General features: G+C 42.2%; 1 long non-coding RNA gene across 4 annotated transcripts in view; it reads left to right on the top strand.

Annotated features, from left to right (window-relative positions):
• LOC122553721 (uncharacterized) overlaps positions 1-16,947 on the top strand; it is a 324,639-nt gene that overhangs the window by 278,006 nt on the left and 29,686 nt on the right. For all 4 annotated transcript variants that reach the window (XR_015757931.1, XR_015757933.1, XR_015757932.1 and 1 more), the window contains 3 exons: positions 636-694; positions 4,624-4,762; positions 12,409-12,516. This is a non-coding gene — a long non-coding RNA (uncharacterized LOC122553721). The remainder of the gene's footprint in view (positions 1-635; positions 695-4,623; positions 4,763-12,408; positions 12,517-16,947) is intronic.

The following is a 16,947-nucleotide window of genomic DNA, read 5'->3' as shown; positions in this document are numbered from 1 at the left end:
TGTATTCAGTGTACAAGACATAAAGAAGAAAAGTAAACAGTAGTGACCCGAATGTTAAAGAAGCACTTGCAGCTTTAGAATTACATAGCAGGGGTTAAATTCAGGGTGGACGTATGCAGACCAATGATGGTGCTGACTGGGACTGCTAACTGTTGGTAACCCTGGGAAATGTCTTAGCATTAAATCGTAATGTTGTAAAAGATAAAATGAGAGGTTGAGGAAAACCATCATGTCAATTTAAGAAAACTGCTCAATACAGACCAGCAGCGTTTGGCTTGCAGGCGTTTGCAGGACCAGAGGTTCATATTACTCTGACCACTACTTAGTTGTGTGGAATGGAGTGTTAAAGCTGAATCAATATAACAGTTTAATTGGCCTTTTCTAACAGATTGAGATACATTCTGCAGTGGATAAGCTTCAACAAAGGCACATTGTAACTCAAATTGTTTTGTCCACACATACCCCTGCTTTATAAACATTTGCACATTGACAAATTTTGGTTTGAAATTACCAACTTGTTCATTGATTATTTGGATGGATATCCTAGCAGGACATTAGTAGCATTTGCAGGAGGTTTTTTTTTACTGCTAGAAATCCTCAATAAATTGAACTGACTGACATTTTGACAATTACAGGGTTCTGGAAATTCAAATTGGAGAATTCATCACAATACAAGCCTGACAAATCACAACAGGTAAGACAGTGACAGAAAGGTCTATGAAGCAACTTAATGCAAACATATTGACCTCCCAATGTTTGGATTTTTGAAAATTCTGTGTGACATAATCTCAACTGGCAATGCACTGCTTCAAAAACCAGTTATATCTGTAGTTGGTAATAACTCTATAAATATCCATTGTGTAAAATCCATAGGTAAAATTTCTGACTTTAGGATTGAGAAGCACCTTCCAATCCCAATTTACAGAGACAATCTTTGATATCGCGCTATCAATTTACATAAGTACTCTCGATACTCCAGTCCAATGTAACAGAGGTAAGCCTTCCAAATGAGATCACAAAATCCATTCCTCAAATGAAATGTACTTCAAAGACTAGAAATTGCTTTAATTTGAAACATGTTTGCAAATTTTGGCATGATGTTCTTCCTGACCAAAATATTAATGACTTAAGTGATCCCATTGCAACACATAAAAAACCTAGATGGGTTGACAGAGTAGATGCTGAAAGGTCCTTCCCCTGCTTGGGGAACCTAGTGTTAAGGATCATGGTCTCAAGACTTGGGACCGTAAAACCATAAGATGCAGAAGCAGAACTAGGCCATTCTACCCATCAAGTCTTCTCTGCCTGTCAATGGGATTATAGCTCATTTGATAATCCTCAATTCCACTTTACTGCCACTTCCCTGTAACCCTTGATTCCCTTATTGACTAAAAACCTGTCTCTCAAGCCTTGAACATACTCAATGATCAAGCTTTAACAGTCCTCTGTGGTAAAGAATTCTACAGATTCACAACCCTCTGAGAGAAGAAATTCTTCGTCATCTCTGTCTTAAATGTGTGACTCTTTAATCTAAGATTATGCTGTCTGGTCTGAGTCTGTCTCACAAGCAAAAACAAACTTTCTGCATCTATCCAGTAAAGTCCCCTAGGAATCGTGTATGTTTCAATAGGATCACCTCTCCTTCTTCTATATTCCATTGAGTAAAGACCTAATCTACTCAACTTCTCTTCATATCTGAGATCAGCCTAATGTACCATCTCTAAACTGCCTCCAATGCTAGTAGATAAGATGTCCCAAAATTGTTCACAGCATCCCAGCTGTGATCTGACTAGTGCCTTGTATAGTTTTGCAAAACCTGCCAACTTTTATACACTGTTCCCTTTGAACCTGGCTATTTAAAACTGAAAAGAGGGAGATCCCTTCATTTAGAGGTTTGTGAATCCCTGCAATTATATGTCCCATCATGGAGCTGCAGACATTCAGATCGAAAGCCAATTCAAAACAGAGGTAGCCGAAATATTGAACAATAGGGGAATCAAGGGCTATGGGTTAAGTTAAAAATCATTCAACACCACGTTAGAGTCCAACAGGTTTATTTGAAAGCACTAGCTTTTGAAGTGCTGCTCCTTCATCAGGGGCCTGATGAAGAGGCAGCGTCTCAAAAGCTAGTGCTTCCAAATAAACTCTAACCTGGTGTTGTGTGATTTTTAACTTTCTACACCCCTGTCCAACACCAGCACCTCCAAATCAAGGGATAAGGGGATAGGGTGGGAAAGTGGAGCTGATATACAAATTCAGCCATGGTCCTACTGAATGATGGAACCACTTCAAGAGCCCATAACCCCTACACCCACCGTTTTGATGATTTCTCCACAGCAATGCTAAAGATGATTGCTAGTCACTAGCCATTCTCCTTCCTAGAACATGGTCCCTGTGGGAAACTAAAGAAGAAAAAAATCATTTTTTTAAAGAAAATAATGAACTATATCTATATTGTAAATGTTTCTTTTCTTCTGACAAAATAATATGGTGCAATGAGATGAGTGTGCTAGAATGCTTAGCCAAACCATGGATAAACAGATAATACAATATGATAAGTTTGCATCCCAATAGATTCATAAATTGGTTTTATTACTACACGTTCTCCTTATAAACCTAAGAGAAAATAAATTTACTGCAGATACTGAGATATTGTCACTTAAATCTCAGTATCTCACTGAGATACTGAGATTTAAGTGTATATCTTTCACCATACATTATATTCAACTGTCATACTGAAATAATTCTCTGCCTTTATTCTCTGCGAAGTGATTTTCACAATGAAAAGTGTACCCCCAATCACGTCATCTCCCTTCAACAACACTTCTGCATCCCCCATTCCACGCTCCCCTCACGCCAGTGCCCCTGGTTCACACCTGCTGCAGTCTTCATAACTGGGGCTGGAACTTGCTGTGAAGTGCATTCAGTTGACTAGATGCCAAGCCTGTTCATGTGATTGAACTTCTGGCAGGGTTGCTAGTGAAAAAATAAGAAGAGGAAAAACCAAGACTTGTTGGTTTCCCAACTGAATCTCTGTAATGCTACTTACACCAACTAGGAGAAAGTGAGGACTGCAGATGCTGGAGATCAGAGCTCATAATGTGTTGCTGGAAAAGCGCAGCAGGTCAGGCAGCATCCAAGGAACAGGAGAATCGACGTTTCGGGCATAAGCCCTTCTTCCTGAAGAAGGAATGTGGATTCTCCTGTTCCTTGGATGCTGCCTGACCTGCTGCGCTTTTCCAGCAACACATTTTCAGCTATTTACACCAACTACCCTTGTCAAATGATTGGGGCCACAAAAGTCTAAACTATCTCCATAATTTAACATCAAACCATGCACAGAACTCAAAATAGATTAGATTACCTACAGTGTGGAAACAGGCCCTTCGGCCCAACAAGTCCACACCGACCCTCCGAAGAGAAACCCACCCCCTATATTTACCCCTGACTAATCCACCTAACACTACGAGCAATTTAGCATGGCCAATTCACCTAACCTGCACATCTTTGGACGGTGGGAGGAAACCGGAGCACACCCACGCAGACACGGGGAGAACGTGCAAACTCTACACAGACAGTTGCCCGAGGCGGGAATTGAACCGGAGTCCCTGGTACTGTGAGGCAGCAGTGCTAGCCACTGAGCCACCATGCCACCCTCTAAAGAGACAAAAAAGAAAGATTGGCTTAAGAGACAGAAATGAAATAGCAAGTCAAAAGATACACTACATCTCTAACAAGAAATAGATTTCTCAAGGAATGCGTCTCCGCTTGTTAACTTTAAATTCCTGAGCCAGAGAGACTATTGGATAATATTTAAGCATATCACACCAAAACACTGCAAACGTATTTCTTTTCTGGAATGTTAAATAGGTACACAACACAGCTTCATTTATTTTGATGCAGAGACTATCACTGAAGTACCAGCAAAAAGAATCTTGTGGAAGAGCAGGGCAATACTCAGAATAATTCCTGGATCTTGCTGCTTAACTGCGTATCTAGTACAAATGTCAATATTAATATCCAACTTGCTTATTAGTAATGAGCATAGCCAACTTCACCATATTTAAAACGTTCTATTTCTTTAAGCGTTCCTGCACAGAATGAGCCAATTTACCATCATACAAAGGAAGTTCAGGGCCCCCAGACTCCAAATAAAAAAAAATCAAAAAACAATTGCTCTGGAGGAATGCAAAATATTATATCATATAAAACATTTATAACTTCAAAGTAAATGAAGTGAGTCAGATCAAAGTGAGTCAAAACTAAATACAAAATGGAAGAAAAAGATTGTTGCTCTTAAAAGTTGACTAAACTAAGGTAGCAGAAGCAAAGATATTAAGAAATTTTCTCACTTTTATGTTCAGGAACCTTTAGTCCCAACATACGGACAGCTAGGGAAGGTGGACATTGGACACTTCCCCTGCTGAGCTATGAGAGAAAGGTTTGAAATTTGGGGTGGAACAGAGTTTGTTTAGAATTCCATCTCATATCAAAAGCACAAAACCTTCCAGTGCAAGAGTCAAGTGTTGACGTGAGCTCCACTAAGCTTCTTTGTAAGTAAATTCTTTATTGGGATGTGGCCAGCAACTGTCATTCATCTCCAATTTCTGCTGACCTCTATAGCTCGGTTAGAAACAAATACAACTACAGATGCTGGAATCTAAAGTAAACAGGCAGGAGGCCGGAAGAACGCAGCAAGCCAGGCAGCTTCAGGAAGTGGAGAAGTCGACATTTTGGGTATAACCCTTCTTCAGGACTGGAGGTGAGTGTTGGGGGAGATGCAGATAAAGGAGGTGGTGGGGGCAGGGTGGTGAAGTAGGGATTGGTGAAGGCAGGCAAAGGGTACGACCTGGTTGGTCAATGGGAGGAATGAATCTGGTTGGTGGCAGAGAGGAGTAGAAGGAAGTAGGAGGGGCTGGGAAGGGAGTTGGGGGTTGGGAAGGAAGGTTATTTGAAATTGGAGAAGTCAATGTTTAGGTCTCTGGGCTGTAGAGTCGCCAGGCAGAAGATGAGGTGTTGTTCCTCCAATTTGTGGTTTGGTTCATTGTAACAATGGAGGAGGCCAAGAATGGTCATGTTGGAAAGGGAGTGGTTAGGGGAATTAAAATGAGTGGTGACTGGGAAGTCCAGTCGGCCCCTGCAGGACTGGCTGAGATCCTCAGTGAAGCGTTCCCTAAGTTACGCTTGTCAAGTCATTTTAGAAGACAAATAGTGTGAGAGTCAATCATTGCTGTTGGTCTGGAGTCAAGTATAGATAACATTGGGTAAGAATGGCAGATTTATTTCCCTTAAAAGGACATTAATGAACCAGATAGTTTCTCACAACAATCGATGATAGCTACTTGGTCAGCAACTCAGAGACTAGCTTTCTAATGGAAAGCAGGCAAGAAGCAAAGAAGGAGGAGATGTTGCAAGTGTGCAGTTAGGTTCTCTGCGAGTAAGTGAGCAGCCCTGAAATGCAGCCCTGTCAGATCCATGAGCTGCATGCCAGTCTGTGTATGCAAAGTATCATTGCTGCAGCTTTTCAATGCTAGTTGCTGATGCATACTGCAATGTGAGTCGATGCTTACTCAGAGGTCTGCCAGTCTATCAGAGAGATGTCATGGTGATTGTAAGGGGTTGTTAAATGCTGGATGCCAATATCCATGGATGAGAGTCTGTGTGGCTAGAGACCATGGATTTTGGGTGTTGGCTGAGTTGGAAGGTTCATTTTCAGACATTTCGTCACCATACTAGGTAACTTCTTCAGTGAGCCTCTGGACGAAGCACTGCTCAAACAAGCAGACAAAACACATCCAGAAACCCTAGCCACTCTCCCCTACATCAAAGAAAGACATCTCGGAAATGACTGCCAGTCTACTCAGACTCCTTGGTATCATGGCAGCCCACAAACCCACCAACACACTAAAACAGCAGCTAATGAACTTGAAGGACCCTCTACAGACAACAAGCAAAACTAATGTCATTTACAAAATACTGTGCAAGAACTGTAACAAACACTACATTGGACAAACAGGCAGAAAACTAACCACCAAGATACATGAACATCGACGAGCCACAAAACAACATGACCCTCTCTTATCTGTATTTTTACATACAGATAAGGAAGGACACCACTTTGACTGGGACAACACATTCATTCTAGGATAAGCCAAACAGAGACATGCACGAGAATTCCTAGAAGCATAGCATTCCAACTGGAACTGTTTCAACAAACACATTGACTTGGATCCCATTGACCCCCTGAGAAAAAGAACAGGAAATGACATCACCACAGGAAATGACATCACCAACCCAAGGAAACCCAAACATATAAATAGAATGCAGGAAATATGAGAAGTGTTTCATCCAGAGGATCACTGAAGATGTTACCTAGTATGGTGAATAAACGTCTAAAAATGAATCTTCCAGCTCAGCAAGCAAACCTACACCCAGAACCTCAACCTGAGTTACAAATCTTCTCGCTACCATGGATTTTGCCCTGAGATGTAGTTTAATTATAGGAAATATGGAGTTCCTTCAGAGCGAATGGTGAGCTGAAATCACACACATCTGTCCTGATTTCCATTTGAGTTTTCTCGATGTCTAACCTGTATGGTACATGTGGGAAGATAGAAAATTGAATATTAATGAGATCAGGATTTGAGTAGTGCTGGAAAAACAGCATCTGAGGAGCAGAAAAATCAACGTTTCGGGCTAAAGCCCTTGATCAGTTACTCCAATAACGATGTGTTTAACAAGCAATAGTCCTCCTTAACTCACCATTACCTAGCAAGAAACTCACCACACCTTTTGTTAAAATGGATTGAGATGCTCCCAATGTTGAGATAGGTCTCACAGGCCTTTCTTGTCCGATTCTGCCACGTACCTTGCCAATGTTCACACTAATCATGCCTCTGTAAGATTCTGTCTATTATGTTTCTTTCTTTGTAGAATTGGCAAATATTGGGTTTAAAAATCCTGTTTCAACTGATGTGCTAGTGGAGTTAACATTATTGTGTGTTCAAACGTTAGCATGCTAGAAAGGTCACAGTCAAATAACAATGCCCTCTTTTAAGTAGACGGACTCTCTCACTCAGAGTACTCAAAGTCAGCTAGATAGCAGCCAGGCAAATGGAAACAGGACAACAATGGTGCCACCTCCCATCCTTAAAGCTGGAATTCAATCACGATTGAAAGAAATCAGAACCTTAACCAAAACTAAGGATAGAACATAGAACTGTACAACACTGGAACAGGCCCCTCAGCCCACAAATACAACGCCAAATTAAACTAACCCCTTCTGCCTGCCTGCTGTCCATATCCCTCCATTCCTTTCATATTCATGTACTTATCTAAAATCCCTTAAATGTCCCTATTGTATGTACCTCCACCGTAACCCATAACAGCACTTTCCAGACTCCTACCACTCTCCGTATGAAAAACTTGCCTCTCACATTTCCCTTGAACCTTGCCTCTCTCACCTAAAATATGTGCCCACTATTTTTAGACATTTCAACTCTGGGAAAAAGATTCTGACCATCAACACAACTATGCAACTTCTATTCAGCCTGCCCTCAGCTTCCAACGCTCCAGAAAAAAACAACCCAAGTTTTTCTAGCCTCTCCTTATAGCTCATACCCTCTAATCCACGCAACATCACAATATACCTCTTAGGCATTATCTCCAAAGCCTCCACATCCTTCCTGTAATGTGGCAACCAGAATTGAATGCAGTACTCTAAGTGTGGCCTAACCAAAGTCTTACATAGCTGCAACATGATATCCTAACCCTTATACTCAATTCCTCAACCAATAAAGGCAAGCATGCCATATGCCTCCTTTACCACCCTATCTACTTGCGTGGCCACTTTCAGGGAGCAATGGACTTGAATTCCAAAATCCCTCTGTATATCAATGCTGTTCAGAGTCCTGCCATCAACTGTATACTTTCCCTTACATTTGATCTCCCAAAGCGCAGCACCTCACACTTCCCGGATTAAACTTCACCTGCCATTTCTCTGCCCATAATTGCAACTGATTTATATCCTTTGACAACCTTTTACATCATCCACAATTCCATCGACCTTGATATCTCTGCATTTTCATCCAAGTCATTTCTATATATCACAAACAGTAGAGATCCCACTAGTCATGGACCTCCAGCATGAAAAGCACCCTTCCACCACTATCCTCTGCCTTATTTGGACAAGCCAATTCTGAATCCATGCAGCCAAGTCTTAACCTTCTTGTTGAGCCTATCATAAAGGACCTTGTCAAAAGGCTTACTAAGATCCATGTAGACAACACCACTTGTTCTACCTTCAATCACCTTTGTCACCTCCTCGAAAAATTCAATCAAGTTAGTAAAATGTGACCTGCTCTGCACAAAGCAATACTGACCATCCCTAAGTACTCATTTAGGGTCTTGCCCACATTCATAGCTACCAAACATAAGTTTCTCCTTTATCTTTGGGTGGTCTTACCTTCTCCCTAGTTATCCTCTCATTTTTAATGTACGTATGGAATGACTTCGGAGTCTCTTTAACCTTACTTCTTGAGGTCATTTCATGGCTCCTCCTTGCTCTCCTAATTCCCTGTTTCTTTATATTCCGCACGGGCCCTGTCCGATTTTAGCTTCCTAAATCTTACACATCTTCTTTTTTCCCTTTTGACCAAATATCACAACCTCTCTCCTTATCCAGTGGTCCATTATCTTGCCATCACGGACCTTCATCCTTGCTGGAACATGCCAGTCCTGAACTCTTATCAGCTGGTCTTTAAATAATTCCCACATATCAAATGTGGTCTTGCCTGATAACAGCCTCCACTTCTCACTTTCAAATAACTGCTAAACCTTAAACAGAGCATCATTCACAGCAAACTGTCCAGCCTTCAGGACAATATTGTAGGGTTGTATGGTCCACAACAACATACAACCCTACCATGACAATCTCTGCAAGGCATGCCAGATCATTGACATGCATACTATCATCATACATGGGAACACCACCCACCACATACACCGCAGGTACTCATGTGACTTGGCCAATGGTGTATATTCATATGTTGTGGGCAAGAATGCCCCGAGGAATGGTAAATTGGCAAGACCATGCAGACACTACAACAACAGATGAATGGACACCGTGCAACAATCACCAGGCAGGGATGTTCCTTCCCAGTTGGGGAACACTTCAGCAATCAAGAACATCCAGCCTCTGATCCTTGGGTAAGCATCCTCCAAGGCAGCCTTCAAGATACATAACAACGCAGAAGCACCGAGCAGAAACTGATAGCCAAGTTCCATACCCATGAAGACGGCCTCAACCATGACCTTGGGTTCATGTCACGCTACATGTAACCCCTCTATACTGTTCTATATTTGTAAAGTCTTCCTTTTTGTCCCGTTTTGAAACCATCTTCTTGATAACCTGTTATGATCTCTCTACCTTAATTAGTTTGTACAGTTTTGGATTACTTGTTACTTTGGTTAGACCCTTGGCATGCCACTCTTCTACCTATCATATTAGTAATGTCATTTGGTTTGTCTCCATCACTACCTTAGTTTTAACATTTTGAAATTATCTTTCTGCCTTAATTAATTGGATTATAGGTCATCCCTTCACTTGCTTTTCAACTGTTGACGTTTTACTCGCACCGTCTGACATTTTTGATCACCTGCAGAGACTTATTATTCAGCCCATCGACACTCCACTCACACCATGTGCATGATCTTTTGATCTCACTGATTATAAGCTCTGTGCCTATGCACCTCTCCTCACTTCACCTGATGAAGGGGCAGCACTCAAAAAGCATGTGATTTCAAATAAACCTGTTGGACTATAACCTGGTGTCATGTGACTTCTGACCTTGTCCATCCCAGTCCAACACCGGCACCTCCACATCAATGCTCCTGGTAGTCTCCACTGTAACAACTTCAATGTTAAAACTATTTGCAAACTCAAGAGCTGATCCGTATGTCTGTTTTTTCAGGAAACCTTTTATACTTATGACTCACCTCTTACTGTTAATCTGTGTGTATGTGTGTTGCATTAGTATTTATTTCTATGTGAAGCAGTTTATAAACTCACTCTTTGTTAATTCAAGTAATACTGAATCCCTTGGCTCCTTTTCAAACATATGTTTGAACTGAGAGAACGGTATCCATAAGGAAAGGGGTCCTCCTTATATTAACCTTGCTACAACAAACTAGAGATGTGGGTAGGGGAAGAGGTGTGGGGAGTTGAGGGGTTTATGAGTAAGTGAAACAAAATGCAACCAGTTCATCCCTCCCCACTTGGCAGTTTAATCGTTTGGGGAACCTCAACTGGACTTGTGACAAGGATTACACTTGCCCTGGTATTGTATAATTGCATAGGATTAATTAATGATCTTAAATGTAAAGGCACCCTTAGGTAAAAATAATCACAATATAATCAAATTTTACTTTCAGTTTGCACAAGATGAATGGGTTCAAGACTGATCATTTGAAGTTAAATAAGGGTAATTAATAGGACATGAGAGCAGAGCTGATCGAAATGAAGTGGCAAATAAAGTTAAGGGAATAAAACGAGGAATTACAGATGCTGGAGACCTGAAGTAAAAACAGTAATTGCTCGAGAAACTCAGCAGGTCTGGCAGCATCTGCAGAAAGAAAGCTAAGTTAACATTTCAAGTCCAGTGATCCTTCTTCAGATCTGTTCAGAACTTTTGTTTGGAAGAAGGGTCACTGGATTGAAAACATTAACTTTGCTTTTTCTCAACAGATGCTTCCAGACCTGCTGAGTCTCTCCAGCAATTTCTGCTTTAATTCTGGGATTGGTCAGTGGAAATGCAGCAGCTGACATTTGAGGGGATATGTCAGAGTTCACAGGATAGATATATTCCAACAAGAGAGGAAATTTCCAAAGGAAGAACCCACCTTCTGTGCTCAGCTAAACAATCTGTACAATTCAAATATATTCTTTCAATGTTTATTCAAAAAGGAGTCAAGGTGGTAACAGGCAAAAAAATGAGGTGGTGAATGATTCTTGTTTTTGTGCAGTGTTACGATCTGAAATACACTACGCAACAGAATGGTGGCAACAGAACTGGTAATAATATGCAAAGGAAGAATTGCAGGACTATGGTGAAAAAGCAGCATTGTTGAATAATTGGAATGCTCTTTCAGAGAGCTGGCATGGATAAGATATGCCTCCTTTTATCCTGTAAAGTTCTATAAGTCAAAAGTAGGTTGCAACCACAAAGGAACCCACAAAGGTCCAACAGACATTCCTTTGGCTCAAAGCAAAAAAAAAAAATTCCCTTGTAAAAGAAAGGAGACCTTTTCTTTGTTTTGTCTTGTGTCTCATATTGCCTGCGCTTCATTTCACCTTCATAGCATATTTTTGCACATACCTCAGATTTCACATTCTAGAAAGTATCCAGCACTATTTCCCACAGATTTGAAGGTCAGCCAGTTACTCATCTCATCAGCTTTCCTCAGTCTCCAAGCCAATATACCAGCACAGAATTTCAATGATTTTTCTTTCCACTGAAGTACTGCACACTTATTTACATTATTCAGCTCTTCCCCTCTGGCCTTCACAAAAGTAAGATTTGCATTCATTATTCTTTTTTTCTGCAAGGTGAAGGTATTACACCTCTTCATGAATTTGCAACTTGCTCGCTCTAATTCATCTGTCCCTGTAGTACGTTGCTTTTCCAAATGAGAATTGTGCCCCAGGGTCATTTCTTCCAGTGCATCCTATCTTGGCTTGTGTTCCTCAGTGTTTAGCTCGTCTATCTCCTACGGCTCATTCCACGGATTCTTTGCTCCACCAGCTTTGGACCGTCTTGAAAGTACAATACTGCCTGCAGCAGGGGATCAAGGCCACATCCACTCAGTCCATCATGTCAACTTTACCATCAACCTCTAGCAGATGTTATCCTCTTCTATCTAAGACTATCAATTGCAATTAAAGAAAATGCTGAGAACATGGCTATTTCTAGTCAAGTTGGTACTGCCAGCCTTTCCTCGGATGGTGAAGAGCCAATCACATTGATACCAGACTGTAGGGTTGGAGTCACATTTTGACTAGACTAAGTAAAAATAATAGATTTCCTCTCTAGAATAATTAGATAAATAGTTGGTGTTAAAAGAACATATATATTTCGTGCAGGCACTTTCTTTTCTTTTAATTTACATATTGTTTAAAGTGAAAGTAATTCTCAAGCGATTGGAACTCCTGTGGTCTGTGTACTTATTCCAAGGGTTGCTCATCCAGTACCATAACCACAAATTTAGCCTCTTCACAAATTCTTCATTTTCAAATGATTTAGCTGTCAGTTGTGTGACATTTTCATAAGTGCTCTTGCTGCTATTTCTTCATTCTAATCTATAAATAAAAATCAGCCAAAGCAATTGTTAAGTGTCACTGCTATTTTTCAGATTTTCGACAAGAAAGCTTGTGGTCTCAATGAAATAGCCCCACTGAAACTTTACTCAGAAATTAACTCCAAAAACAATGGAAAAGCGCAAAACGCAGAAGAAAGAAAGGTGGGTTACATTAATAACAATAATGAGTTTATATAGAGCCTTTAACGTTCCAAAAACTTGGAAAAGAAAAGCCTGGAATGAAACAAAGATAATTAACATAACCAACCGGCACTAGGAAACAATGAATATGAAACAAAGAGAGTTGTAGCTGACTAAGAGGCTTGCCACAAATCAAAGGAGCTCACCAACCTGAAAGGGATAGACCTCAGGAGGAAAAAGGCGAGATGTAAACTAACATTACACAAGGGAGATTGGTCAGGAGAGAATAATCTGAAACAGGATCGATGATCAACATAAAAGCAGGAGAAAACAATTGTAATAAGGATAAGAAATTAAAGCAAGATGCTAAATACATCTTGGCATACTAAGATTAACCATAGGGGTAATATAATCAAATTTAAATATTAAAAATGATAATGCTTAATAGATACATAAATTTGTCCAGAATTAGTTTAGGAAGAAAATTCTTGAGCTCAACACCTAGGCAACTGAAGGCATAGCCACCAAAGCCTGACCAATTAGAATCAGGGATGTTCAAGAGACCAAAACTAGATAATCTCAGAGATCTAAACATATAATGAGACTGGAGGTGATTAGAGAGAAGAGCAATGTCACATAAGGACTTGAAAATAGAATGACAATGTTAAAAATATGAAATTTAGCATTCTTGCATCTATCAGGATGACTACAAGATGAAATGTTTCAGCAATATATTGCATTTTTCAGCAATACTGCAATAGAAGATAAAAATGTATAAGCTCCGATAGCTATACACCACAATACAAAGAAAGTTCAATGATTAAAAAAAGGAAAAAAACACACCAATCATAACTTTCTAGGATTCTTTGGAAACAGGAATTGTGCCAGAGGATTATACACCAATTGACAAGAAAAGAAAAAAGTGGATGATAGACCTCTTGCTGAGATATTTGTATCATCGATAGTCACAGGTGAGGTGCCGGAAGACTGAAGGTTGACTAACATGGTGCCACTGTTTAAGAAGGGTGGTAAGGTCAAGCCAGGGAACTATAGACCAGTGAGTCTGACCTTGGTGGTGGGCAGGTTGTTGGAGGGAATCCTGAGGGACAGAATGTACATGTATTAGAAAAGGCAAGGACTGATTAGGGATAGTCAACATTGCTTTGTGTGTGGGAAATCATTTCTCGCAAACTTGGTTGAGTTTTTGAAGAAGTAACAAAGAGGATTAATGAGGGCAGAGCAGTATATGTGATCTATATGGACTTCAGTAAGGCGTTCGACAAGGTTCCCCATGGGAGACTGATTAGTAAGGTTAGATCTCATGGAATACAGGGAGAACTAGCCATTTGGATACGGAACTAGCTCAAAGGTAGAAGACAGGGGGTGGTGGTGGTGGGTTGTTATTCAGTCAGGAGGTCTGTGACCAGTGGAGTGCCACAAGGATCGGTGCTGGGTCCTCTACTTTTTGTCATTAACATAAATTATTTGGATGCGAGCATAAGAGGTACAGTTAGTAAGTTTGCAGATGACACCAAAATTGGAGGTGGAGTGGACAGCGAAGAGGGTTACCTCAGATTACAACAGGATCTTGGCCAGATGGGCCAATGGGCTGAGAAGTGGCAGATGGAGTTTAATTCAGATAAATGCGAGGTGCTGCATTTTGGAAAGCAAATCTCAGCAGGACTTATACACTAGGGAGTGTTGCTGAATAAAGAGACCTTGGAGTGCAGGCTCATAGCTCCTTGAAAGCGGAGTCGCAGGTAGATAGGATAGTGAAGAAGGCATTTGGTATGCTTTCCTTTACTGGTCAGAGTATTGGGTACAGCTGTTGGGAGGTCATGTTGCGGCTGTACAGGACATTGGTTAGGCCACTGTTGGAATATTGAGTGCAATTCTGGTCTCCTTCCTATCGGGAAGATGTTGTGAAACTTGGAAGGGTTCAGAAAAAATTTACAAGGATGTTGCCAGGGTTGGAGGATTTGAGCAAAAGGGAGAGGCTGAACAGGTTGGGACTGTTTTCCCTGGAGCATCGGAGGCTGAGGGGTGAACTTATAGAGGTTTACAAAATTATGAGGGGCATGGATAGGGTAAATAGGCAAAGTCTTTACCTTGGGGTGGGGGAGTCCAGAACTAGAGGGCATAGGTTTAGGGTGAGAGGGGAAAGATATAAAAGAGACCTATGGGGTAACTTTTTCACACGGAGGGTGGTACGTGTATGGAATGAGCTGCCAGAGGAAGTGGTGGAGGCTGGTACAATTGCAACATTTAAAAGGCATCTGGATGGATATATGAATAGGAAGGGTTTGGAGGGATATGGGCCAAGTGCTGGCAGGTGGGACTAGATTGGGTTGGGATATCTGGTTGGCATGGATGGGTTGGACCGAAGGGTCTGTTTCCATGCTGTACATCTCTCTGACTTTATGTGCTGGTTAGGTGAATTGGCCATGCTAAAATTTCCCATAGGTGTTCAGGAATGTGTAACTTAGGTACATTAGTTAGGGGTAAACGTAGACTATTATAGTAGGTGAATGGATCTGGGTGTGTTATTCTTCAGAGGGTCAGTGTGGACCTGTAGGGCTGAATTGCCTGTTTCCATACTATATTTTTGATGTAAAGTCTCAACAGCTCTCTGTGGAAGAAGCTTCAACATTTCTCTATTCTTCACATGACAACCTGCTGATCCAGCTGCGGCCCACACGATCGAGACACCGACCAGAAATATAATAATTCTATCTGATCACTACACATAATCATCATGAACATCTCAGTTAAGTCAACACAAACTAATTTTCAAATCATCACAATGGATTTGCTCTCATAATTTGGGGCTTGTGTCATATTAATGCTTTCAGAAGGGCTATGCAATTCATGCTGCCATTCAAAGAAGCAATAGATGCAATATTGGTGAAGATGTCCTTTTCTAATCAACTCATGCAATGTGAATAACAATCCATACCCTCAAGCTCTCAACCACGTTGTCAGATGTTCAACTTTCTTTGAGGAGAAAGTGAGGACTGCAGATGCTGGAGATCAGAGCTGAAAATGTGTTGCTGGAAAAGCGCAGCAGGTCAGGCAGCATCCAGGGAACAGGAGAATCGACGTTTCGGGCATAAGCCCTTCTTCAGGAATGAGGAAAGTTTGTCCAGCAGGCTAAGATAAAAGGTAGGGAGGAGGGACTTGGGGGAGGGGCGTCAGAAATGTGATAGGTGGAAAGAGGTCAAGGTGAGGGTTATAGGTCAGACTGGGGTGGGGGCGGAGAGGTCAGGAAGAAGATTGCAGGTTAGGAAGGCGGTGCTGAATTCGATGGATTTGACTGAGACAAGGTGGGGGGAGGGGGAATGAGGAAACTGGTGAAATCCGAGTTCATCCCTTGTGGTTGGAGGGTTCCTAGGCGGAAGATGAGGCGCTCTTCCTCCAACCGTCGTGTTGTTGTGGTCTGGCGATGGAGGAGTCCAAAGACCTGCATATCCTTGGTGGAGTGGGAGGGGGAGTTGAAGTGTTGAGCCACAGGGTGGTTGGGTTGGTTGGTCCGAGTGTCCCAGAGGTGTTCTCTGAAACGCTCCGCAAGTAGCCGGCCTGTCTCCCCAATATAGAGGAGGCCACATCGGGTGCAGAGGATGCAATAGATGATGTGTGTGGAGGTGCAGGTGAATCTGTGGTGGATATGGAAGTTTCCTTTGGGGCCTTGGAGGGAGGTGAGGGGGGAGGTGTGGGTGCAAGTCTTGCACCTCCTGCGGTTGCAGGGGAAGGTGACGGGAGTGGAGGTTGGGTTGGTGGGGGGTGTGGATCTGACGAGGGAGTCACGGAGGGAGTGGTTTTTACGGAATGCTGATAGGGGAGGGGAGGGAAATATATCCTTGGTGGTGGGGTCCTATCGCCATCGTGGTGATGGCGATAGGACCCCACCACCAAGGATATATTTCCCTCCCCTCCCCTATCAGCATTCTGTAAAAACCACTCCCTCCGTGACTCCCTCATCAGATCCACACCCCCCACCAACCCAACCTCCACTCCCGGCACCTTCCCCTGCAACCGCAGGAGGTGCAAGACTTGCGCCCACACCTCCCCCCTCACCTCCCTCCAAGGCCCCAAAGGAAACTTCCATATCCGCCACAGATTCACCTGCACCTCCACACACATCATCTATTGCATCCTCTGCACCCGATGTGGCCTCCTATATATTGGGGAGACAGGCCGGCTACTTGCGGAGCGTTTCAGAGAACACCTCTGGGACACCCGGACCAACCAACCCAATCACCCTGTGGCTCAACACTTCAACTCCCCCTCCCACTCCACCAAGGATATGCAGGTCTTTGGACTCCTCTATCGCCAGACCACAACAACACGACGGTTGGAGGAAGAGCGCCTCATCTTCCGCCTAGGAACCCTCCAACCACAAGGGATGAACTCGGATTTCATCAGTTTCCTCATTTCCCCTCCCCCCACCTTGTC

Source organism: Chiloscyllium plagiosum, unplaced genomic scaffold, assembly GCF_037043375.1.
Source record: "Chiloscyllium plagiosum isolate Xiang-an unplaced genomic scaffold, Cpla_swu_hap1 HiC_scaffold_8, whole genome shotgun sequence".
NCBI classification, from domain to species: Eukaryota; Metazoa; Chordata; class Chondrichthyes; order Orectolobiformes; family Hemiscylliidae; genus Chiloscyllium; species Chiloscyllium plagiosum.
The sequence above is the reverse complement of the archived record's forward strand: the minus strand, read 5'-3'. Positions and strand labels throughout refer to the sequence as shown.